At 35.1% G+C, this 26,918-nt stretch overlaps 1 protein-coding gene across 6 annotated transcripts in view; it reads right to left on the reverse strand.

Moving 5' to 3' along the window:
• Positions 1 to 26,918, reverse strand: part of LOC109104447 (plasma membrane calcium-transporting ATPase 2-like) — a 107,432-nt gene that overhangs the window by 34,824 nt on the left and 45,690 nt on the right. The window lies entirely within an intron of this gene.

The following is a 26,918-nucleotide window of genomic DNA, read 5'->3' on the forward strand; positions in this document are numbered from 1 at the left end:
GCTATTTGCACGTTAAAATAAACCTGTGGAAATTTTTTGTTGGTATTTGTAATGGGTCACAGACACTCATCCATTCTATTTTTTATTTAATACTAATTTATTATTCTAATATTATAATTAACAGTTAATATTCGGATAACAAGTAATGGTTGCCGGTTTGTAAAAAAATTAACCGAAATGAGCATCCCTAGTTGCAGACAAATGAGATGTACTGATGAGTATCCAGTGCCTTTTTTTCTTTTCTTTTCTTTTCTTTTTTTTTTGCATGTAAAATTAAAAAAAAAAAAAAAAAAAAAAAAAAATAAAATAAATACATAAAAAAAAAACCTCAGAAGTGGCAAGGATAGCAAGCCAACTAATTGCATACCTGGATTAATTTAATATGGAAACAATTAAGAATGCCTGGCTGGCAACTATGAATTGTAAAATGCTCTCCATGCCATGTCAACTTTCATCAATGCATTCTGTGGTAGACAGTGTTGGAATAGCCAACGCACACGTTCATGGGGTTATTATTTTAACACACACACACAATAAAAGCAGTCAGATATTTCTGCGTTTCAGGTGGATTATCATGGATGTGTGTGTCAAGGTTTATAGGAGCAGTGGAACAATTAATCAGTGTTGAGAGCCGGGAGCGCTTGTAGCCGATAAGCCCAGAATATTGAATGAGTTTTAGCCTTTGCTATAATCAACCCGAAACTAGCACATGGGGTTTGGGAGGGTTTAGGCTAAATAGAAATTTCTTTAAATGGATTTCGCACGGAAACCATTTTGAAACAAGGTTAGTCATTTTTTCTCTTTTATCTGCCCATACTTGTGATTTCTTCCCCTGAAAAAAAGTGCTCTGTCAAGATGTGCCTTTCTCACAATCAATCCACATTCACAAATTGCAGACAGATCAGATATGATGGACTGCTCTCTGCCAGCAGCAGGTCTTTGAAAAAGCACTGAATATTGCCAGTATTGCTAAATAAATTATTATGCAACAGAGGAACATGGGAGAGGGCAGAAGCATGTGTGCATTGTTCCTCAGAGACGCAGCTGTCGATTGACCAGCCTGTTGATGATTGACACTACAGCAAGGCTTCCAGGGGGATAGAGAACTGAAAGCTAGCAGCTGAGATTTTAGATAAGAACCAGAGGATTGATACAATAAGAGCTTATTTTTTTAACTTATTCATTAAAGGGATAGTTCACCCAAAACTGAAAATCGTCATCATTTACTCATGTTGTTCCAAACCTGTGCGTTCTAGTTTTTTCATTATTATTATTTTTTTTATTATATGATATTTTGAAAAATGTCTGGTTTTTGTCCATGCTATGAAAGTCCAACTGTTGTTTTGGACCCCACTGACTCATATGACCGTCATATATACAAAAGCATTTTTCAAAATATCTTTTATGTTGCACAGAAGCACATACTGTACGTCATGAAAGATTGGATCGTCTTTACAGATTAGCCCATTACATTTATTTATTAAATAGTTGGACATTATAATTTGATTATACCTTTAGTGTAGCACTCTCAGCTGCATTAAGCACATTTTACCATGTTTAAAACTATTCTTAAAACTATTCTCCCTTAAAATCAGCCCACCAAAAAAGTAAAAAGATTGCAGATTGCAGACTGTAGATTGCATCCGGTCCTGTTCATAAGCATCGCTGTGATCAAATATTTCTCTAACAGCGGGATCCTGTTTGGTAATCGAGCAATCTTTCTGTTTGCCCTCTACTCTAAACAAGCTGAAGGTCAGAATTGATTTTCCAGAGATTGCCCCCTCTCTTTACTTCTCCCCATCTATTTATCTCTTGGTGAACTAACGGTCCATTCCAGGCCAGTCCATGAGTGATTTATATACATGTCGACATTTACGAGATTGGGAATTAAGCCGCAAACATCCTGGCCCACCGTGTGGAATATAAAGTTGAAGTGGTGTTTGTTTAAGCATTTCGAGGATCTTCTAACATCATCTTGAGTTCTTTATTTAGGCTGGATGTTGTTTTTCATACCCGTCAACATAAAGATGCAGTATCAGTCCATGAACAAGGTGTATTCCCACAAAACTCCTTACTCACTTCAACATCCAGCCCTGTCAACAGAATGGTTTCAATGTGGAAGAGAGCAGTCTGTCAGGCAAATCAGGTAAACAAAAGTCCCATTGTGGCTTATGGATGCAAAGTCGAGGAGGAGCACTAAGGCCTCAAAAAGCTGTGTAGAGTGGGGAAAATGATGGAATTGTCCATCATACCTTTAAATCAAAAGCAAGAGAAAAAAATAAAAAATCAACAGTAGTAATCTGATGACGTAAGGTCTGACAGATGGAGGTCTCCATTCAAGAGATCATCAACTACAGGCACCCAAACATTATTCATGTTTTTATACGCTAGAGGCTAACAAGAGCTGGCTGCCTCCAGACAACTGCAGTTACATCTATGGCTGGGAGGCTGTTGCCAGGGGTCTGGTGTCAAGGTGACTGAAGCAGAGGCTTTGAACGAGGATGCTGAGGGGAGACGGTTGTGATGGTAATGGAGGAGATCATTAATTCGGCTTCAGAGCTCAGCAGGGCCGGGCTGACAACCAAGCACAACAGGCTGCATTCCAACTCGGCACACAAATGACTTCACAAAGGAAAGATGTACAGATACAGCAGCCTTTTATTTTCTTCATAAAAGACATTACTCACCTTGGTTTGCAGTATATGGTTTTTAATCAATATACAATAAATGCAACAGAAATGGAGAAGCGTGAAAGAGAGGTTTGAGTTGCTGTGTCATCAGCAAATATTTGCAGTCACAAGACATGTCCACAAATGGCAACATTGTGATGCGTCACATGCTTTGGACAATTTGGGCAGTAGAGGTCTTCTTCAAACACAGAAATAGAGAGAGGAAGGGCAGGGGAAGAGCATGAACATAAATGACGAAGTATTGATCGAGCCTATATTATGGGATTCAATCCTTCAATGTTTTAGGATGCACAGATTGTGCCTAGTCACTGCCAGATTGACCAATTTGTGACTGGACAGATCATCAAAAAATGAAAACGGTGTCCTCATTTACTCATCCTTAAGTCACTTGAAATTTATGTGCTGTTAGTTTCTCAACAGAATACAAAAGCTTTTTTTTCCATTTAACAAGAGTTCATAAACCATTTTTATACGACTGTTAAAATGTTTTTTTTTTTTAAGAAATAAATACTTTTATTTAGCAAGGATGCATTAAATTGAACAAAAGTGACAGTAAAGACATTCTTAAGTTTATTAGTTACAATTATATAACTAATAAACATTTATATTTATCAGTTACAAAAGTATCGAATTTTAAACAAATGCCATTTCTTGCACTGATGATGACAAATTTTACTTGAGCACCAAATCAGTGTATCAGAATGATTTCTGAAGGATCATGTGAAGACTGAAGACCGGAGTAATGATTGCTGAAAATTCAGCTTTGCCTGGAATAAATAACAGTTATTTTACATTATAATAATATTTTGATTCAATTCAATGAAATTTTTTTATTTTATTTTATTTTATTTTTTTTGGGATTTTAGCAACCAGACTCATTTAATGCAAGACATGCAAGAAAATTGTATCAAAACTTGAATTCCACCTTAAAAATCCTGCATTTTGTTTTGCTCTGTTGGCCAGGATGAGAGGTGAGAGAGAGATTGTGAACACATGGACAGCATAAGGGCTGTGGCTGTCTGGAGGAAAGCCAGTCACACCCCCTACAGATACATCAACTCTCTGAACATGGCCATCATTCTCTCAGAAAACTACCAACCTGAAGCACACAGCCTAGCAGTAAGTACACCTGGATAACATACCATGTCCTCCTTTCTTAGGCTGTTTATTGTAATCTGTGCAAGTTTTATACATATACATGTATAAATAAAATTACTCTGCAGCGCTCCAAAAAAAAAAAAAAAAAAATGAGTAAGGAGCCATTGGCTCCTACAAGAAAAAAACTTAGGCGCCAAAATATTTTTTTAGGTGCCACAGAATAAACCTGTTTTATTAATTTTATTATTATAATTTTTTATTTATTTATTTTAACATTTTAATCATACTGTCATGTGTTTATGTCTCATCTTTTCTTGACTTAATCACCATTTTAATCCATCTTGTAGATGACCTGGGAACTAAGGTTCATTTAAAGCAAGAACTAAATGTCTTTTCCAAATTGAAATATACAGTCACAAAGAATTGTTCATTATCTGTTCATTATCTGAGTGTAGTTTGGGCTCCTCCCCTCTACATCCTGTAAATGTTGTCATACACTCTAAAATATAAAGGTGCTTCATGATGCCATAGAAGAACCTTTTTTTGTCTAAATGGTTTCATAAAGAACCTTTAACATCTGAAGAACCTTTACATTTCACATACGGTTCGTGGCGAAAGAAGGTTCTTCAGATTATACAAAGTTGAGAAAGAGATGGTCCTTTAAAGAACCTTTAACTGAATGGTTCTTTGTAGAACCAAAAATTTACACAACACATTTCAGTACGTTGTACTGTATGCTCTCTTATAAAATAGCCTACCTTTTGATGTTAATTCATGTTCATTATGTACTATAGCAGTAAAGAGAAAGATAAGATGGGTTACTTTCCACTTGAGACGCTAAAGCGATCACACCTGCCGCATTAAAGAGCGCCAAAAAAAACTATTTATTGTTTGTATTTCATTATGAATTATGAATAATTTTAAAGCTGATACTTTGTTTATTAAAAAGTAACAAAGCACAAAGCTTTTTGCGATTACTGGACGGCAAGTGCGCTTCAAATAATGAAGTTCACGCATTAACAGAACATAGCATAGACCTAAGATCTTAAGAAGAAGCCATATTATTAATTATAAACAAGAATGGTTAACGATATTGCCAATATCCACACAGCTGACAGCTTTACCTGTTGTAGATTGCTCAAAACTAGCCCAATCACGTTTCGAGAGGGATCCCCGGTAAAAATCGCATATGGGTGGGGTAAAATAAACTTTTTGGTGGGGTCCCCCCAGTAAAATTCGCACTATAGGGGATAAATATCTCGTTATTGGGGTCGCTTAAACCCGCGGACATGAAAAACAACCCGTAGCAACAGTGTTAAAGTAGCCCAATTATGCGGGAAAACTGCAGCCTTGGCAAAACTGGTGTCAGCGCTGCTGCACAGCAGAGATGAGGACTGTTTGAAACTCTTTTTTTCCAATAAAATTTGATGCGCATCATCTTAGTTTAATACATGAACATAGCAAATAATGAGATTGCAAAACAATTAGGAAAAAAGGCATTACATGCTACTTTTTTTTTGTTATAACATGTTAATACATAGGCCTAGTCGCCAGTAGTCTCAGCCTCAGACGTCATGCCCACAGACAGTTGGCTAAACATCTGATGCATATGGGGCACAAAAGTGGAAACACTTCAGGAGTGTCGAAGTCATCATTGGATTCGTTGAATTCTACAGGATTTCCGTGAGACACGTGTGTCCCGTTCTTTAACGTTCCATCTGGAAACAAAGATACCGTGACGCCAAACCCCCTAACAAAAGAAGAAAGCCGTCGTGTTAACAACTGTGATGACGAGCGCTTATCAGGATCAACTAAACACTGGATTTTCAAAAGTATGTGAAATATTTAAAGTTCGCGGCATATAATCTTTAAAATATGTCAGAGAGTTTTACACATCGGTCTGTTATTGTGGCGACATTTCCACACCCCAAAATGTGACGATGAACGAAACGAGCTGTGATTGGTTGTTTGACATGTCGGTCAAACAGCCTCATGGGCGGGCCTTGACCAATGAAAGCTGCCATGAATTCCAGACCTTTAGCCATCAGTCTGAAGGTCTGGCTACACGAGACTAAGTCGCCAGTGGCAACCTCAGCAAAAACTTCACTCGCAATTTAATATCTTTGGTAGCAAATGCAACTGTTTTAATTTTTGTCGCAATTAACCTCTGGGGTTGAAAAACGCGGATACGCATTTTGTGGCATCTTCTCCTGATAACACTGAAAAGAACTTAAATTACACTTTCAGTTTTGATCGTACAGATAAGAGCAATACAACAATCAAATCTGTAAAGGGTTTTCTTTTATTTGTACACACACATTATAACAAAACTTTGTGCATTAATAAAATAAATAAAACAAACAGGGTGCGCTGTCTGCCGCCTTGGTCTGCGGTGATCTTCATTTAGAAACACATTTTTAAGCCTCTGGGGTCGACAAACGTGGATACACGTTTTGAGGCATCCTCTCCTGATAACCCCGAAAAGAACTTAAATTACACTTTCAGTTTTGATCGTACTGAAAAGAACAATACATCAATCAAATCTGTAAAGGGTCTACTTTCATTTGTATACATAATAACAACAAAACTTAACTTAAAATGAACTATAACTCAGCAAATACTCAACACAGAGAAATGAGAGATATATCTATAGAAAGCTTGACATGTCTACTTTTAAACTGAGCAAGTGCTACTAAAAACAAATATTCTGTGATAAAGTAATCCATATGAAACCAACGCGATGTCCGTCTTTCACGTCTCCCTTCATTATATCTAATGCGACCACGCCCAGGCGCCCAGCGCACTATTGGCATTATAATGATCCACGTGAAGCTCGCACCGGGTAAACGCACCATAACAACAAACAAAGCAGCGAGTTTTTTACATTTTACTTTTCGCTTGGCACTGAGAGAAATGAGACTGAATTCACTGCAGAAAAGATTCACTGTGACAAATAAGAAAGAATTCACCTCAAGAAGCTTTGGATTATTGATGCAGTGGCTTGATCAAGCAGAGATCAAGCAGAGATCCTAAACATGAGTAAGTGTTTTTTTGTTTTTTTGTTTTTTTTATCCTACTTGTATTAGTTTTCACATTACCTGTACACATTTTACTAGTTAGACTTTTTTCTAACTATAATTCCTGACTAATTGTATAATCAAGTGAAACATTATAAAGTTTCATTCACAGCATCTAAATGTCTCACCATGCCACAATGTTTTTATTTTTTGTTTTTTATAACATAAACAGCAATACAATATAAAAAAAATATTGTTGCTAGCCTAATGTCAGTAAGAATGGTTAGACAAAACTTAGACTAAGCTTCTGTTCATAAATATCTACTCTGGTGTAAGTATTTTGAATGTGTTATACCCGGGATCCTCTGAGGTGTAAATGTATCAAGTAAGCTGTAAATATCACTGATAATATGTGTGCTATGTGGTAATTGTGTTCTTTTTTTCTATAAATTTGTACTAGTATCAGCATGTCAAAACTTCTCTAGGCCCCCAAGACACCCTCAGCCCCCAGAGTGTTAACTATGTTAGCCCTATATGTGTGTGTGTGTGTGTGTGTGTGTGTGTGTGTGTGTGTGTGAGTGTGTGTGTGTGTTTTTGAGTGTGTGTGTGTGTGTGTGTGTGTGTGTGTGTGTGTGTGATTGAGAGAGAAAGTCTTCGAGTGTGAGTTTTGTGTTTCTGCCCCTGCCGTTCCTGCACAAGGTTGTAGTACTTTAATTCACAAACGTGATCTAATACAGTATAAAAGGTTAATTAGTTTTCTCTTAGAACATAAATAACTGAATATTTATATACAATAAAGCAATACAGAAAAATATATCAAGTTAAACGTTTTACACAGATTAAAGTGCAAAAGAACTATAAAGACCAATAGGTATAACTTTACAATAAGACCTCATTAGTTACATTTACATTTACATTTAGTCATTTAGCAGACGCTTTTATCCAAAGCGACTTACAAATGAGGACAATGGAAGCAATCAAAAACAACAAAAAAGCAATGATATATAAGTGCTATAACAAGTCTCAGTTAGCCTAAACGCAGCATACGTAGCAAGGGCTTTTAAATAATATAATAAATAAAAAAAATAAAAATAAATAAAGAATAGAAAAAGAATAGAGCAAGCTAGTGTTAGAGGTCTTTTTTTTATAATTGTATAATAAATGAAAATAAAATAGATAGAATACAAAAAAATTAGAAAGGTAGTTAGATTTTTTTTTTTTTAAATAGAATTAGAATAGTGAGTGCAAAAGTTAGAGGGTCAAATAAAGATGAAGAGATGTGTTTTAAGCCGATTCTTGAAGAGAATTCTTGCTTAAGTATATATACAAAATCACTTTTGTAAAATTATTTTAATGCAGACACCAAAATAGGACGTCTCGTTGTGACCCATATAACGTTATACACACACAAGAGTAACTACACAAGAGAACGAAATATAAGTTACACACACCGCATGACGTGCATAAATGAATTAAATCGATTGTATACAGATCCCCGTGCACACGGTGCGTGTAAACACCTCTTATAAGACAGCACAGCTCGGTTTTTACACTCTGACTAGTTAACCTTAGTTAACGCATTAACTTTCACAATGAGCAATAGCTACATTTGCTACAGAAGTTATTAATCTTTGATAAAAAAAATACAAGTCTTAGTTCATGTTAGCTCATTAAAAAAAAACACAGTTGCAACTTTCAATTTTAACAACGTGTTATTAAATATTGGAATACCTAAGATGAATGAATGTTCAGAAGAACTTTTCATTGGCAGTTTATGTTAACTAATGAATTAACTAATGAAGCCCTAATGTAAAGTGTGAACAAACAATAAAGAATCAGAACACTTTCAAACAATATCTAGGGCATGTTGCAGTCCAGATTAAAATGTAAAAAAAAAAAAAGTTTGAAAATGAATAGCCTAGGCTTCCGGTTCCGGCGACCGAGTGAATGGCAGCGTAATTCATCGTCTCCTCCGACGATCTAATTAAAAAGTCCACTAAATCTTGAGAAAAACGAAAGTTTTTTTTTAAAAACAGTCTATAATAGTGGGACAACGATGGAAACGAGAGAGAAGAGTAGGAAAATGAACACGGAGGTGCCAGAAACCGAAGGTAGACAGCAAGAAGTAGCCGACGCAACACATACGTTAGCGTTAGCTCAAAAGCAAGATGCTAACCGTCAGTAAGCTCCCTCAGATAACATGCAAACCAATCTGGAACGAATTTTGGAGGAGATTCAAAGCTTTCGCAAAGAGAATAATCGTCAGCTGGATGAAATTAAGACTGAATTAAACAAGACAAACCAAAGAATTAGTCACGCAGAAGATCGCATTGAAGAAACTGAAACACGAATGCAAAACGTGGAAGAGATAATGCAAAAAAATGATAAAAAATGCAATCGCATTTGGAAAGCAAACAGATTGACCAAGAAGGTAGATCGAGAAGAGATAATATAAGGATATACAACGTGCCAGAAGGCGCAGAGAAAAAAATCCAATGACTGACTACATTGAACAACTTCTGCGAGACACGTTGGATTTTCCTCCGGAGGTAGAACTGCATGTGGAGAGAGCACACCGAGCACTTGCACCCAAGCCTGGAGTGAACGCGAGACCCAGGTCGATTGTAGTGAAATTCCTCAGGTACAAAATGAAAGAAGAAGTGATCCGGAAAGCATGGATGAAAAAGGATATATTTGTGGGTCAACAAAAAATCTACTTCGATCATGATTATCCCCCTGCGGTTCTGCAAAAAAGAAAGGAATACACGGAGGTAAAAAAAGCGCTAAAAGAAAAGAAGATTCGATTCCAGACCCCTTATCCGGCCAGGCTACGTGTGTTCTATGAGGATGGAACCCACATCTACAACACAGCTGACGAAGCGTATATGGATCTTAAGAAAAGAGGGTTCAACGTGGAGAAAACATCGCTGACTGAATCACTCGCTGAGCAACTAGAGCGCACTTCTTGGGAGACGGTTTCACAACGAAAAAAAGAGAGGAAGAAAGGCACCGAGATCGACAGACATCAGAGAACGTCTACAGGCATATAGAAGATAATGCGAAGCTGACGATTTAAAAAAAAAGAGAGGAAAAAGTCTGTTTTTGGACCTTGATTCGATGGATAGATCTTAATTTAATTTCTCTGTTCGTATTACTGAATGACAGCACATATCTACGTCGTAACGTCGGACACGTGAGTTATGTTCTCTTATATCTCATGTAAAGACGGTGAACAGGAGGGCCCCAATCACCACTATGGAAGAGAAGGTTCTCCCTCCATGCCAGACGCCACTACTAACTTGTTACAGGGTCATATGTTCCTGACCCCTATCTTGGAAGCACGTTATGTTTGTTGTTTATTGTTTCTCCAGGGATTGTGCCTTGCCTTCTATCATCCTTTAGATTGCAATGTTATATTGAACAGACATGGCAAATAACGAAGTAAAAGTAATTTCTTTCAATGTGAATGGTTTGCTTAACCCAATTAAAAGGAAAAAAATCTTAAGCAAAATGAAAAAAGAAAATGCTCATATTGTATATCTACAAGAGACGCATCTGAGTAACACTGAGCATGAAAAGTTGAAAAGAATGGGATTTACCCAGATCTATTATTCTTCATATCATACAGGGCATAGAAGAGGAGTTATTATTTTGATATCCAACAAGATTATTTTTGAAAAGAAATATGAGTATTCTGATAAAGAGGGTCGATTTATTTTTGTTCATGGAGTGATGAATGGAACATATATTACTTTATTCAACATTTATGCCCCACCAGGTAGTAATGTCACCTTTTTTCTAAATATTTTTCAGATTATATCCTCTGAAACACAAGGTATATTGATCTGTGGAGGTGATTTGAATGTACATTTACAGCCTGAGCTTGACTCTTCAAACAAAAAAGTTATTTTTTCTAAACCCATCCATCGGAAAATTAACACATTGATGAATGATATTGGCATAATTGATGTATGGAGAGATCTATACCCGAATACTAAGGATTATACACATTTTTCTCCTCCACATAATGTCTACACCAGGATAGACTATTACCTCATGTTTAATAGAGATAGGACCAGGGTGACAAGCTGTGATATTGGAACGATAGATATTAGTGATCATGCCCCAATCTACCTAACAGTAAAACTAGATAATAAATCTAAGGATACTTTGTGGAAACTTAATTCGAATCTTCTTAATGATCCTTCTTTTAAAATATGTATTAAAAATGAGATTCATTCTTATTTAGAAACTAATGATAATGAAGAGGTCACACCCCCCATACTGTGGGATGCTGCAAAGGCAGTATTAAGAGGTAAATTACAGCATCTATTAAATTTATTAGAAAAATAACTCGACAACAGGAGTTAAAAAAATTACAGCATCTATTAAATGTATTAGAAAAAGAACATAAGGACAAGCAAACCCCCAAAATACTAGAACAAATAAAGAAAACGAAATGAAATTAATATGTACTCAAGAAATAGAGAAAAAAATTATGTTTTCTAAGCAAAAATATTACGAAAATGGATCTAAATTTATGAAAATATTGGCATGGAAATTAAAAAAACAACAAGCAGATCAAACTATATACAAAGTCAAGGATCCTATTACCAATACAATACAAACCAAACAAGAAAATATTCACGATACTTTTGAAAGGTATTATAAAAAATTATATTCTAAAATGCCAGAAGATAGGAACCAGGAGATTGATTGTTTTTTAGATACATTGGAGTTACCTACCATTACTGATGAGCAAAATAAAACACTGATAGCAGAAATAACAGCAAATGAAGTAAAAGAGGCTATTACTAAACTAAAATCTAATAAATCTCCAGGACCGGACGGATTTACTGGAGAGTGGTATAAAGTATTCCAAAAGGAATTAATACCTATTCTGGTCCGCACTTTTAATTGGGTTTTAAAGAATGCAATAGCTCCTCCATCCTGGAAGGATGCAGTTATATCTATTATTCCAAAAGAAGGCAAAGATAAGCTAGAATGTGGATCGTATAGACCTTTATCAATATTGAATGTCGATTATAGACTTTTCACATCAATTATGTCCAGAAGGATGGAGGATTTCTTGCCTAACCTAATAAATCAAGATCAATCAGGTTTTATCCGTCAGAGGCAGACACAGGATAATATTAGGCGTACACTGCAAGTTATGAATTATATCAAGAAAAATAAATTAAAATCAATGATTCTAAGTCTAGATGCTGAAAAAGCCTTTGATTCAGTCAATTGGACTTATCTCTATAAGGTTCTACATAAATTTGGTTTTCACAAAGATATAATTAGAAGCATACAGGCACTCTATGATACACCAACTGCAAAAATAAAGATTAATGGTTATTTATCAAAATCATTTACATTGGAAAGGGGCACTAGACAAGGATGTCCATGGTCACCTCAACTATTTGCACTATATTTAGAACCCTTAGTACAAAGCATCAGACAGGATAAAACAATTCAAGGTATCAGTATAAAAGGAGTGGAACACAAAATAGCCTGCTATGCAGATGATATACTGATTTATCTTGGAGATCCAACCAAGTCTTTGCCTCAACTAATGAAACAATTTCAGAGTTCTGGCCCTCTTTCTGGATATAAATTAAATATTGAAAAAAAGGAAATAATTTCATATAATTATAATCCCCCTGTAAATATAAAAAATACATATTTGTTAAAATGGCATACAAAGTCATTTAAATATTTAGGTATCCATTTGACGAAAAATATAGAAAAATTACAAAGAAAGAATTTTGATCCACTAACTGTAAAAATCAGAGAAGATTTAGCCAGATGGAATCTAATTCCCTTTTTTAGTTTTAGCTCAAGGATTGAAGCAATTAAAATGAATGTATTACCAAAATATCTTTACCTATTCCAATGCCTACCTGTAGAAATAACCGGAAAACAATTCATAGAGTGGGATAAATTGCTTTCACGTTTTATTTGGCAAGGGAAAAAGCCCAGAGTACGCTTTAAAAACATTGCAGCTCCCAAAGGATAAAGGAGGGTGGGCTCTTCCCTCATTAAAAGACTATTATACAGCAGCGCAAATTAGGACAGTGGTGAATTGGTGTGACCCACATTATAATGCTCCTTGGAAGGATATGGAAAACTATACTACAAAGAATATCCCTGTACAAGCAATATTAGCAGATAATAATTTAAGACAATATATAGATACGCTAGAAGACCCATGGACAAAGCTTACTTTAAATGTTTGGGCATCTGTGATAAAAGAATTTAAATTATTGGAATATACTTCCATTCTTAAATGGATTGCTTATGATTCAGACTTCACTCCAAATCAGTCGGATAATAGATTCAAGTTGTGGACAAATAAGGGAATAACTTCTTTTTGCACAATCATTGAGAAAGGTGTAATTCTAAGCTTTCAAGTATTGAAGGAAAAGATCTCATTAGAAAATCAGGATTTTTACAGATATCTTCAGGCTCGAAGTTATTATGATAAAAAAATAAAAGGGAAATTTAAAGATAATCTTAATCCACTAATAGAATTGCTTAAAAAAGCATATACATCAGGTATTAGATATAAGATAGTCTCTCAGATATACAAGAGCTTAATAAATATGAAAAAACACTCTACAAGTTATATCAAAAAGAAATGCATGACAGAAAGTGGAATATTTTTTCTGATGAAGAATGGTCAACTGTATGGAAAATTCAGTGGAAATCAACTAGGTCACTAAATTGGAAGGAGTATTGTTGGAAAAAACATTATTAGATATTTTATAACACCAATACAAACAGCCAAATACAGTAATAACACTTCAAAATGTTGGCGAAACTGTGGATGCAATGAAGCAAACCATTATCATATATTTTGGGAATGCCTACATATTCAGAAATATTGGAAAGAATTACAGGATGCTCTTGAACATATTTTTAGAAGAGACATACCTCTAGAATTCAAACTACTGTATTTTGGTTGTGCTAGCTTAGAAACTATTGCAGCAGATAACAAATATCTGATGGGCGTCCTCTTAGCAGCCAGTAAGAAGGCAATCACTCGCAAATGGTTGCAACAAGAGAGACCGACATTAGATGACTGGATAGATGTGACCATAGAGATTTATATGATGGAAAAGATTACCTTTTTTTGTTAACTTAAAGAGAGATGTTTTTCTGGAAAAGTGGAGGAATTGGGTTGCATATGTATCCGAAAGAAGATCAGATTTTGCTTCTATACTTAAATAGATCAAGATTAATATATAATGTATATGTTAATAATATATGTTTGTGTATGTATGTTATAATCATTTCCATAAGTCATTTGAGAATAGAATAAGTCATCTGAGGTTGTTAAGGATTGAGTTTAACCTAAGACACATGTTCTTTCCCTGGATATATATAGTTTCTATTTTTTTTTTTTTTTTTTTTTTGCCCTTGTTGTTTTTTTTTCTTTTTATTTTAACCTAAAACACAAAAAAAAATTGTAAAAAAGGAAAAGAAATTATATTTTGAAATAATCGAACAAACCTAAAGTACAAATCATACTTAAAACACAGCAAGTAATTGTTCATACCTGCATTTGTTAAAACACTTTGTGATCGTAATGAGTATTATGTAAACTGAAAAAAATTCCAAATATATTCCACTTAAATCAAATAACAAAACAAAAAAAAAATACTAAAAAAAAAAAAATGAATAGCCTAGTAAGTCTAAATATTTAAGTATTTGGCACTGTGATGAACACCATAGCAAATCCACAAATCTGAATGGCTATTTAAATCTATTTAAATATGTTTTTAGAAAGTAGTGCAGCTGTTTTATTTATGGGGTTTCCAGGGTAACCGCTGCGTTTTCTGCAGTTTAGCGCCATCTGCTGTCAGAGAGTGAATGTGCTTTCATTCAGAGCATCTCTCACGTGTTCCCCCATGTGCTTCTCATGCGTGCTTGTTTACATCAGAGCACACGCATACAGCGGTGTTGTGCATTTTGACCAGCTGATGGGAAAAGTTTTCTTAAAATGCATACCAAATTCTGAATGATTTGTTATGTAAAATTATTCACGGTATTTAGAAGTGCCCATGATAACAATATCGTGCATATTCGTTACCATGATATATCGCATTACCGAATACGGCACGTCTAATACAAACTCCACACAGGTTCCTATTTATAACAACTTTAAAAGGTCATTGTAGCATATTGAAAACTATAAAAATATATAAAAAAAAAACAAATCACAAAAAAAGTTTGGACACTGTACAAATTGTGAATAAAAACAGAATGCAATGATGTGGAAGTTTCAAATTTCAATATTTTATTCAGAATACAACATAGATGACATATTAAATGTTTAAACTGAGAAAATGTATAATTTTAAGGAAAAAATACGTTGATTTTAAATTTCATGGCATCTCAAAAATGTTAGGACAAGGCCATGTTTACCACTGTGTGGCATCCCCTCTTCTTTTTATAACAGTCTGCAAATGTCTGGTGACTGAGGAGACAAGTTGCTCAAGTTTAGGAATAGGAATGTTGTCCCATTCTTGTCTAATACAGGCTAGTTGCTCAACTGTCTTAGGTCTTCTTTGACGCATCTTCCTCTTTATGATGCGGCAAATGTTTTCTATGGGTGAAAGATCTGGACTGCAGGCTGGCCATGTCAGTACCCGGATCCTTCTTCTACGCAGCCATGATGTTGTAATCGATGCAGTATGTGGTCTGGCATTGTCATGTTGGAAAATGCAAGGTCTTCCCTGAAAGAGACGACGTCTGGATGGAAGCATATGTTGTTCTAGAACTTGAATAAACCTTTCAGCATTGATGGTGCCTTTCCAGATGTGTAAGCTGCCCATGCCACACGCACTCATGCAAACCCATACCATCAGAGATGCAGGCTTCTGAACTGAGCGCTGATAACAACTTGGCCTTGCCCTCTTTAGTCCGGATGACATGGCGTCCCAGTTTTCCGAAAAGAATTTCAAATTTTGATTCGTCTGACCACAGAACAGTTTTCCACTTTGCCACAGTCCATTTTAAATGAGCCTTGGCCCAGAGAAAACACCTGTGCTTCTGGATCATGTTTAGATATGGCTTCTTTTTTGACCTATAGAGTTTTAGCCGGCAACGAATGACACGGTGGATTGTGTTCACCGACAATGTTTTCTGGAAGTATTCCTGAGCCCATGTTGTGATTTCCATTACAGTAGCATTCCTGTATGTGATGCAGTGCCGTCTAAGGGCCCGAAGATCACGTGCATCCAGTATGGTTTTCCAGCCTTGACCCTTACGCAGAGGGTTATCACAGAGATTGTTCCAGATTCTCTGAATCTTTGGATGATATTATGCACTGTAGATGATGATAACTTCAAACTCTTTGCAATTTTTCTCTGAGAAACTCCTTTCTGATATTGCTCCACTGTTTTCGCCGCAGCATTGGGGGAATTGGTGATCCTCTGCCCATCTTGACTTCTGAGAGGCTCTTTTTATACCCAATCATGTTGCCAATTGACCTAATAAGTTGCTAATTGGTCCTCCAGCTGTTCCTTATATGTACATTTAACTTTTCCGGCCTCTTATTGCTACCTGTCCCAACTTTTTTTTGCAATGTGTAGCTCTCATAAAATCCAAAATGAGCCAATATTTGGCATGACATTTCAAAATGTCTCACTTTCAACATGATATGTTATCTATATTCTATTGTGAATAAAATATATGTTTATGAGATTTGTAATATATTCCATTCCTTTTTTACTCACAATTTGTACAGTGTCCCAACTTTTTTGGAATCGGGTTTGTGTGTGTGTGTGTGTGTGTGTGTGTGTGTGTCTGTGTGTCTGTGTGTCTGTATGTATGTATGTTTAAAATAAATAAAATATGTATGTATGTATGTATGTAATCTTAAGTTCAGGCATACATATATATATATATATATATATATATATATATATATATATATATATATATATATATATACATACACACACACACACACACACACACACACACAAACACACACATACACACACACAGGTGCACCCTCTGGAGTCTAAGACTGATTTTGGCTCAAATTAATTTCAGTAATTCAACTCAAATTGTGGAACTCATGTATTAAATAAATTCAATGCACACAGACCGAAGTAGTTTAAATCTTTGGTTCTTTTAATTGTGATGATTTTGGCTCACATTTAACAAAAACCTACCAAATTCATCTCATCAAAAAATCTCAACAAATTAGAATGGTGACATGCCAATCGGCTAATCAACTCAAAACACCTACAAAAGTTTCCTGAGCTTTCAAAATGGTCTCTCAGTTTGGTTTACTAGGCTACACAAACGTGGGGAAGACTGCTGATCTGACAGTTGTCCAGAAGACAATCATTGACACCCTTCACAAGGAGGGTAAGCCACAAACACTCATCACCAAAGGAGCTGGCTGTTCACAGAGTGGTGTATCAAAGCATGTTAAAGGAAATATGAGTGGAAGGAAAAGATGCACAACCAACCGAGAGAACCACAGCCTTATGAGGATTGTCAAGCAAAATCGATTCAAGAATTTGAGTGAACTTCACAAGGAATGGACTGAGGCTGGGGTCAAGGCATCAAGAGCTACCACACACAGACGAGTCAAGGAATTTGGCTACAGTTGTCATATTCCTCTTGTTAAGCCACTCCTGAAACACAGACAACTTCAGAGGCGTCTTACCTGGGCTAAGGAGAAGAAGAACTGGACTGGTGCCCAGTGGTCCAAAGTCCTCTTTTCAGATAAGAGCAAGTTTTGTATTTCATTTGGAAACCAAGGTCCTAGAATCTGGAGGAAGGGTGGAGAAGCTCATAGCCCAAGTTGCTTGAAGTTCAGTGTTAACCCTCTGGAGTCGATTAACGCGTATACGCGTTTTGGGGTATTTTCTCCTGATAACCCCGAAAATAACTTAAATTACACTTTCAGTTTTGATCGTACAGATAAGTGCAATACATCAATCGAATCTGTAAAGGGTCTACTTTTTTTTTGTATACAGACATAATAACAACAAAACTTTGTGCACTTATAAAATAAAGATAACAAACAAGGAGTGCTGTCTGCAGCCTTTGTCTGCGCTGATCTTCAGATACAAATGCGTCATTAAAATGAACTGTAACTCAGTGAATACTCAACGAAGAGACATGAGACAGATATCTATAGAAAGCCTGACATGTCTACTTTTAAACTAAACAAGTGCTGCTGAAAACAAATATTCTGTGATAAAGTAATCCATATGAAAACAACGCGATGTCCGTTTTTCACGTCTCCCTTCATTATCTTATAATGCGACCACGCCCCCGCGCGGAGCGCGCTTTTGAGATTCAAATGTTTCACTGAAGCGCGCGGCTTTGAATACGCCCACACAACAGAAGACAACGCAGCGAGATTGTTCTTCAAGTTTTTATTATTTTACTGTTTGCTTCGCGATGAGAGGAATAAGACATAATTCACCCCAAAAAGATGTGATGTGGTTGAGGATTTGAGATTTGGATTTCCTCAGAAAAAAGAATGAAGCACTTTATTCAGCAGAGATCATAAACATGAGTAAGTCTCTTTTTATTGATTTATATACTTGTACTAGTTTTCACATAACGTGTAAACATTTTACTAGTTAGACTTTTTCCAAAGACTTTTTCCAAACTATAATTCCTGACTAAATGTATAATCAAGTGAAATATTATGAAGTTTCAATAACAATATACACTACTATACCATTCAAAAGCTTGATGTAAATAATATAAATGTACCAATAAATGTAACTGTAACAAATGTAACAATCATTGCTGTTCTTTCAATTTATCCCCCTAAAAAACCTAAAAAAAAATATTCTCAGCTCTTTTCAACATTAATAATAATAATAATAATAATAATAATAATAATAATAATGATGATGATGATAATAATAACAATAAATGTTTTTTTTGTAGAAAATAAGATTGTTAAAAGGATTTCTGAAGGATTGTGTGACTGGAGTAATGATGCAAAAAATTCAGTTTGAAAGTCAGCTTTGATTTTTCCTAATAAACTGTTTAACTGCACTCACAAGTGAATATTAAATTATGTTGTGGGATAATTAAATATATTCTAAATAAACTACAAACATAAAATTATATAGATTTATTTTGGTCCTCACATTCTTTCTTGTAACTCATCCCTCTCAGTGACACAGCTGACTGAATGGCTCATTATGCAGCTCATTATGCAGGCCTTTGTCTTCTCAGGTGTGAATTCATGATAGTTGACGCCTACTCGCATATGACTTTTTTACCAACAAAAAAGTGTCTTAGAAAATTTAAATCAATATATTGTTTTCTGTAAGTGAGTAAACAAGATGATTTTCACATCATTTAGAAAAAAAAAATTCTAGGCTACAAGCTCCAGTTCTCAAAATATCTGGGAACCAATTTTCTGTATGTGTTTTATTGCCTTATTGAAGTGATTTAACATTTTTAGTTTTTCACTAACCACGCATAACATTTTTTTTTCTCAAAAACACAATCATGTACATACATGCTGCTCACATATTATTATAGCCTAGTTCGTGCTGATTACAGTGAGATTAGACTTTAGCCATTTAGATATTTATAAGAAACTGAAAAAAAGCACAAATGTCAGGTCATGACAAAACTTCTCCAGGCCCCCAAAAATACCCTTAGACTCCAGAGGGTTAATTTTCCACATTCTGTGATGATTTGGGGTGCAATGTCATCAGCTGGTGTTGGTCCATTGTGTTTTTTGAAAACCAAAGTCACTGCACCCGTTTACCAAGAAATTTTGGAGCACTTCATGCTTCTTTCTGCTGACCAGCTTTTCAAAGATGCTGATTTCATTTTCCAGCAGGATTTGGCATCTGCCCACACTGCCAAAAGCACCAAAAGTTGATTAAATGACCATGGTGTTGGTGTGCTTGACTGGCCAGCAAACTCACCAGACCTGAACCCCATAGAGAATCTGTGGGGTATTGTCAAGAGGAAAATGAGAAACAAGAGACCAAAAAAATGCAGATGAGCTAAAGGCCACTGTCAAATAAAACATGGGCTTCCATACCACCTCAGCAGTGCCACAAACTGATCACCTCCATGCCACGGCGAATTGAGGCAGTAATTAAAGCAAAAGGAGCCCCTACCAAGTATTGAGTACATGTACAGTAAATGAACATACTTTCCAGAAGGCTAACAATTCACTCAAAATGTTTTTTTTTTTTGTTTTTATTGGCCTTCTAATTCTAATTATTCTAACTTGTTGAGATAAATGTGAGCCAAATTAATCAAAATTAAAAGAACCAAAGACTTAAACTACTTAGGTCTGTGTGCACTGAATTTATTTAATACACAAGTTTCACAATTTGAGTTGAATTACTGAAAAAAATGAAACTTTTCCCACGACATTCTTATTTATTGAGATGCACCTGTATGCATATATATATAATATATTTCAACATTAATAACAGAAAAGGTTGATTAAGCAAGAAATCAACATCTATGAATAAATGCGACACTGAAGACTGGAGTAACGACTGAAAATTCAGCTTTGCCATTATAGGAATAAATTACCTTTTGAAATGTATTCAGTTAGAATTTGATTTATAATAACTTGTTCTGCAAGGGCCAAAACAAGTAGGTCTTCCACGTTCAGGCCTTGGCGTGATTGGAACAGCTGCCAAAAGACTGTATATATTAACAGGAAACAAATGAAAGGAAGTGATAAAAGCCAATGTTAGCCATTCAGCCAAATAAACAAGGGATACCTTCCAAAAAAAGATATCTGGACAACATTTCTAAAAAAAAAAAAAAAAAAAAAAATTTGAACAAATAAAGTCCACAGAGAGCCATGGGTGTGAAAACAACTTGTATTGATTCAGTGGGGAATTTGAGAAGCAGTTAAGTAGAACCTGCAAAGTCTAAAGGCCGAGATAAGAGGTTAAACATCTTTTGTTTTGATTTTGGGTTTTCTTAGGAGGCCACAACATTCATCGACCATAAATAGGACACACAAAGCACATGGCTGCTGAATTGAGAGCTGTTGAATGGACTGTAATAGTATTGTGTTTAGCGGTCTGTGTCAGGGTGTAATGCAAAAAGGGGCAAAAAATATTACAGCAGACCAATGATGATTCATTTTCCCTCATAAGCCAAGAATGCAACAAGAGCTAACATGGAGTCCAGTGCCAAGCGAATACACCTCTACTGTCAATTTCAATGTTTTTTCTTCTTTTCTTTTAACAAGTATATAAATGCAGTCAGACTCATGAGCCCCAGACAAAATATGTTTATGTTATGTGACAAGAACCATGTCAAAAAGTCTCCACAGCACCTTTAAAAGAAATACTACTTTTTCCACCTACTCCTCCATTTAAGGGCAAAAGAGAAAACATAATTATTCCCCCTTCAATAAAATGAGTCATTTCTTGTGTGGGGAAGTCTGTACAGCTGTTCCTTCATTACAAAATGGAACAGAGTGATGATCTAAAATGTAATTAAGGACACGGTGTGGAGCAAATTTCACTGCTAGAATGATCTAACAGAGCCCATATGCTGAAGTGGAGATGAGACGCCTGTCAGTGTTTGGTTAGTTCAGGCGTTCAGGCTGTTCATCGGGCTGACAGAGAAGCCTAATCTCACCTTGCGCTGACTGAGGTGAAATAAGACAGCCTTGATGGCGTGACAAACTTGTTCATGATAAAATATCACTAAGGTCGTTGGGTAGGAGGAATGTAGAGCCATTCTGTAAACTGGACTGCTTGTGAATATCTTTAAAAGGTCAGCATGATGGTCCAGCTTTTCTTTAGATAAGCTATGTCACCTTCAGTGCCATGTAAGTATCTTAAATCAACAGAATTGTTCAAGGTCTGATAGTAAACAACCTTCCAGGGCCACGGCGCAAAACAAAGCCGCATCCGAGAATAGAATTATCTTATTTCGTCACATTGAGCGATATAATTACTCAACTCAAACTGTACATATGTAACATTTCATTTGGCTTTTCAACTTCAAATAATTTAGATGCCTAACTATATATACCATTCCCCTGAATTAAAAATACTAATTTTGGGTGGCAATTCAACAGCACCATCCATGTGATGAGAACAAAAAACAGGGAGAAGAGAGATTAGAAAATGACACAGGCTACATTTACAGCGATGGTCTAGTGGTTAGTATACATCAAGCTGTGGGCTAAATACAGGTGAATTAAAAGGATAGTTCACCCAAAAATTAAAATTAGCCTATGATATACTCAAACGCCTTGTCGTGAACGTGTCTACTTGAGCAACTGGAAGCTGGAGATTAGTTTATAAAAAAAAAATTAAAAAAATCAATATTTTTCTCACACTAACGCATCGTTTCACTTAAGAATGCCTTTATTAACACCCCAGAGTCGTGTGTAGTAAGTAGTATTATGATGGATGGATGCAGTTTTTTAGGCTTTAAAAATGGGCACAATTTATTACCATTATACCGCTTGGAAGAGCCAGGACAATTTTAAATTATAACTGCGATTGTGTTCGTCTGAAAGAGGAATGTCAGATACTCCTAAGATGCCCTGAGGGCTAGTTAATCATGTGCTAATTTTCATTTTTGGGTGAACTATCCCTTTAATAGGTCAGAAAGGCCTAAAAAGTACCATTTTATTAGGGCTGTGACAGTCTACTGCCACCGGGGGTAGTGCATGTGAAGTCACACACTCTATAAAAAGCATAATACAAAGTATTGAATACACGTGTATAGTAAGGCTGTGCGATTAATCGAAATCGTAATAAAATCACGATTTGAGCGTTCGCGATTTCTAAATCGCGTTATAGCATGATTTTCCGCGGTCCCGACCTCCCCAGTATGCTATCCGATACAATCAGAATGCAGCGCACCTAAGTGGAGCACGAGAACAGAACAGAACAGCATATGCCTAACTGCAGGTTCACACGCTGTCTGTGATGCGTATTTTATCCGAGCCCATGTTAATGAATCAGAGCTTCACACTGCACACGGTAAAAGATGTGAACAGAAAATGTTAGAAATCGAGAGGTGCAAAAAGATTGAATATCTAGCGCATGAGCATAAAGAGAGTTGTGAGTGAGTGAGTGAGAGGAGACATGTTTTAATTGCAGGCACTCTCTCCGGATGAGACCAGCGTGTATCTGAGCACGCGTGTCTGGTTTTGTGACAAAACAAAGAAAATCTGCGGGCGAGTGGAGAGATTCGCGCTCGCGCATTATTTTAATGTGCTTTCGCTCTACAATAATGCGCTCTCGCTGCTGCTTCTGAACCGCACACACAAACTGTATACGCACTGCTGACGGAGTACGTGTGAACCTCGGGCAATAAATATATTTCAGCACCTGAGGCACCGCAACAATGAGCTCTATGACCAATGCATGGCAAAAAAAAAAAAGCCCTGGACACAGGTTTTATTTTTTTTTATTTTTAATTTTTTTGCCATACAGTATGTCTAGTCATTTTGTTTGAAATCTTTACTTAGTGATTATTTTGACTTATGTCTGTTCTAGAGGCATGTTACAACTTTTTGATAAAGCTCTCATTGGTTTTCTATTGGAAATATGTTTCAAATTTATACTGAATGCATTTATGACTGTAAAGCATGTCTGTGTGTGTCAAATTCGTGATTAAAATCGAAATCGCAAAATTGATCAAAAAATCGTAATAGGTTTTTTTTGTCCATATCACACAGCCCTAGTGTATAGTACAACATAATACAACAGTTATAGTTCCAAACTGTTTTATTTAGACCAGGGCTATTCAATTTGGGGTCCGCGGGCTGAATCCGGCCCACCAATCATCTTCATCCAGCCCAAAGAGAAGAGTACATGCAGATTGCACATATGCCTTGAATTGTTTGCACTAATTAAGTAAGTTTGTCCACAAGGTGGCAACACTGGCCCGGGCCAGATGGAAAAACAAAAGGAAGAGATGCAACAACAACAATCTACAGGAGACCGCAACATCAATAGACGCCAGCTTTGACAAGCGCTTGTGTGAGGGAGATATGAGGTATCCACAACTCCAGTTTAAACGAGTATAAAGACAGTGTTATCGGTCATAATGTCTGGCGAGAAATAGCGCAGACTGGACGAGGATGATTATCAAATGCAGTATAGTTTGAAAGTCTGTGCATTCGGCTAAACATATATGCTGGCTAGCCACTTCACACAAGAAGGCCAGCAGTACTTCAAATGACAAAAACACACACAATAATGTCAAAATGCACTGTTTGGGCGAATTATTTGTAAACATGGCCTTAAATTAGTTATAAAGGCCAATATAATCGTAAAGACTTCGAAGAAAACTGGATGTGTGTCAGATTTGCACCATGCATGTCAGATTTTAAAGAGACAGTGTTGCTTTTAAAGTGAAACTTGCTGAAGTCTGTCATTGATTGAAATCACAGAAATGAAAGAGAAATCTCTCAACTGTTCTAGTGGCTGATTAACTTTTGTAGCTTGAATAAAGATTAATCTATATAGTTTATGCATATACAATTTATAGTTTATGTAAAGATTGTTTTAGATTCACCTTACTTAAAAGTTGTTATATTTTTCAGAGCCTAGAAAAATATTAATAACTAACACTTTTCAATTATTCTGTAATGCTGAATGGCTATAATTAATGGCTAAAATTGAGAGGAAAATGCGTTTCATAGAGACATCATCAGCAGTATTACCAAAAAAATTCTTAATAAAGAGACTTTGTAAAGAGATGCCATTAAACATATATTTAAAATACACCATATTTATGTTGCTTCTACATTCATTTGGAGGTTCAGTGTGAAATGATGACACTATATGGATAATCAATTAATTATGATTAATTACAGAAAATGTGTGATTAGTTTTTTTTTTTTGACAGGTTACTCAAATGTTAACCTTCCATAGACATTGCTGTTGGTAATATTAATTCATTTAACTGCTGAATATGCATTTAATTTTAATTAATTATTTTATAGACCCCCCCATAAAGAGACTGGGATGGCCTCCAACCCCCTGGGCCCCTTATATAGCCCCTTGTACACATATATTATATATATACACACACAAAAAAATAAATAAACAAATATATATATATATATATATATATATAAAAGTTTGGAAACATTACTATTTTTAAATATATATATATATATATACACAGTACAGACCAAAAGTTTGGAAACATTACTATTTTTAATGTTTTTGAAAGAAGTTTCTTCTGCTCATCAAGCCTGCATTTATTTGACCAAAAATACAGAAAAAACTGTAATATTGTGAAATATTATTACAACTTAAAATAATAGTTTTCTATTTGAATATACTTTAAAAAAAAATAAATTTATTCCTGTGATGCAAAGCTGAATTTTCAGCAACATTACTCCAGCCTGCAGTGTCACATGTAACATCCAGTCTATCACATGATCATTTAGAAATCATTCTAATATTCTGATTTATTATAAGTGTTGGAAACAGTTCTGCTGTCTAATATATTTGATGAATAAAAGGTTAAAAATAACTGCATTTATTCAAAAAAAAAATCTAATAATATATATTCTAATAATATATTTTCTATACTATCACTTTTTATCAATTTAACACATCCTTGCTGAATAAAAGTATTGATTTAAAAAAAAAAAAGAAAGAAAAAAAATTACTGACCCCAAATTACTGACCAGTAGTGTATATTGTTATTACAAAATATTTATATTTTAAAAACATAGCTTCTTTTTTTTATTTTTATTTTTTTGACTTTTTATTCATCAAAGTATCCTAATAAAAGTATCACATGTTCTGAAAAAATATTAAGCAGCAGAACTGTTTCCAACTTTGATAATGAATCATCATATTAGAATGATTTCTAAAGGATCATGTGATAATGATCCTAAAAATTCAGCTTTGCATCACAGAAATAAATGATAATTTAAAGTATAATAAATTTAAAAACAATTACTTTAAATTGTAATAATATATCACAATAGTATTATTTTTTTTCTGTATTTTTGATCAAATAAATGCAGGCTTGATGAGCAGAAGAAACTTCTTTCAAAAACATCAAAAATAGTAATGTTTCCAAACTTTTGGGCTGTACTGTATATATATATATTTATATATATATATATATATATATATATATATATATATATTATATATATATATATATATATATGTCATTTTATTTTTTTTTATTTTTATTTTTTTTTTAATTGCTCATTTATATATATATATATACACACACACACACACAACATATATAATATAAACATCACCACATACATTACTTTTATACATAAATTGTATATATATATATAATTATTATTATATTCATTATATATGTAAATCAACACCGCGCCACCTAGGTGATACCCAGGTATTGCCATCAAACGCATTTCTGGGTACATCCGCTATCTGACTGTATCTAAATAATAAATATCACAGGTCAAACGCAAGGTAAACTTAAGATACTGACAGCAGTGTTGTGCTGTTGATCACCACAGAAAACAATTTTGATTAACCATACAGTTAACAAGCAAGTAAATAAGTAAATTAGTAAACAAATAGGTAAACAATTACAAAATTTAATAAGTCAACTAAAAATAAGTTAATCAGAGAAAAAAAAAAAAGTAAATATAAACTTTGTAGGTGGCATAAATAGAGCTTAACCCAAATTATGTACTTAACTCAAAATATTCCCTTAAGATATAAATATTTAGGTAGTGAATTTGAAGGTCAGCTGTGAAACCCAAGAAATACCCAAAAATACTTAAATTGGTTGAAACATAAAATTATAAAAACACTGCCTAGAAAAGCAGACTTAAGCCCCTTTCAAACTGCACGTTGGACCCGGAAAACTGCCGGAACATTGCCGGGTCGCCTTCTGTGTGAACGCAATCACATCCCAGGATTGATTCCCGGATTGATCCTGGGTTGGGGACCTAGTAACATTGCCGGGTTCAGTCCCGGAACGAGCTCTGTGTGAACAAAAGCCAGATCTAATGCCGTGTCGTAGTGATGACGCACATTATCGCGTGACTCTTTTAATGGGTGTTTTGTAGGCAGATCAACGTTTGTGATTAAACAAATATGTGCAAACTGTAACGAAGCAGAGATCAGTTAGTTCCTCACTT

This window comes from Cyprinus carpio, chromosome A11 (genome assembly GCF_018340385.1).
Source record: "Cyprinus carpio isolate SPL01 chromosome A11, ASM1834038v1, whole genome shotgun sequence".
Taxonomy (NCBI): Eukaryota; Metazoa; Chordata; class Actinopteri; order Cypriniformes; family Cyprinidae; genus Cyprinus; species Cyprinus carpio.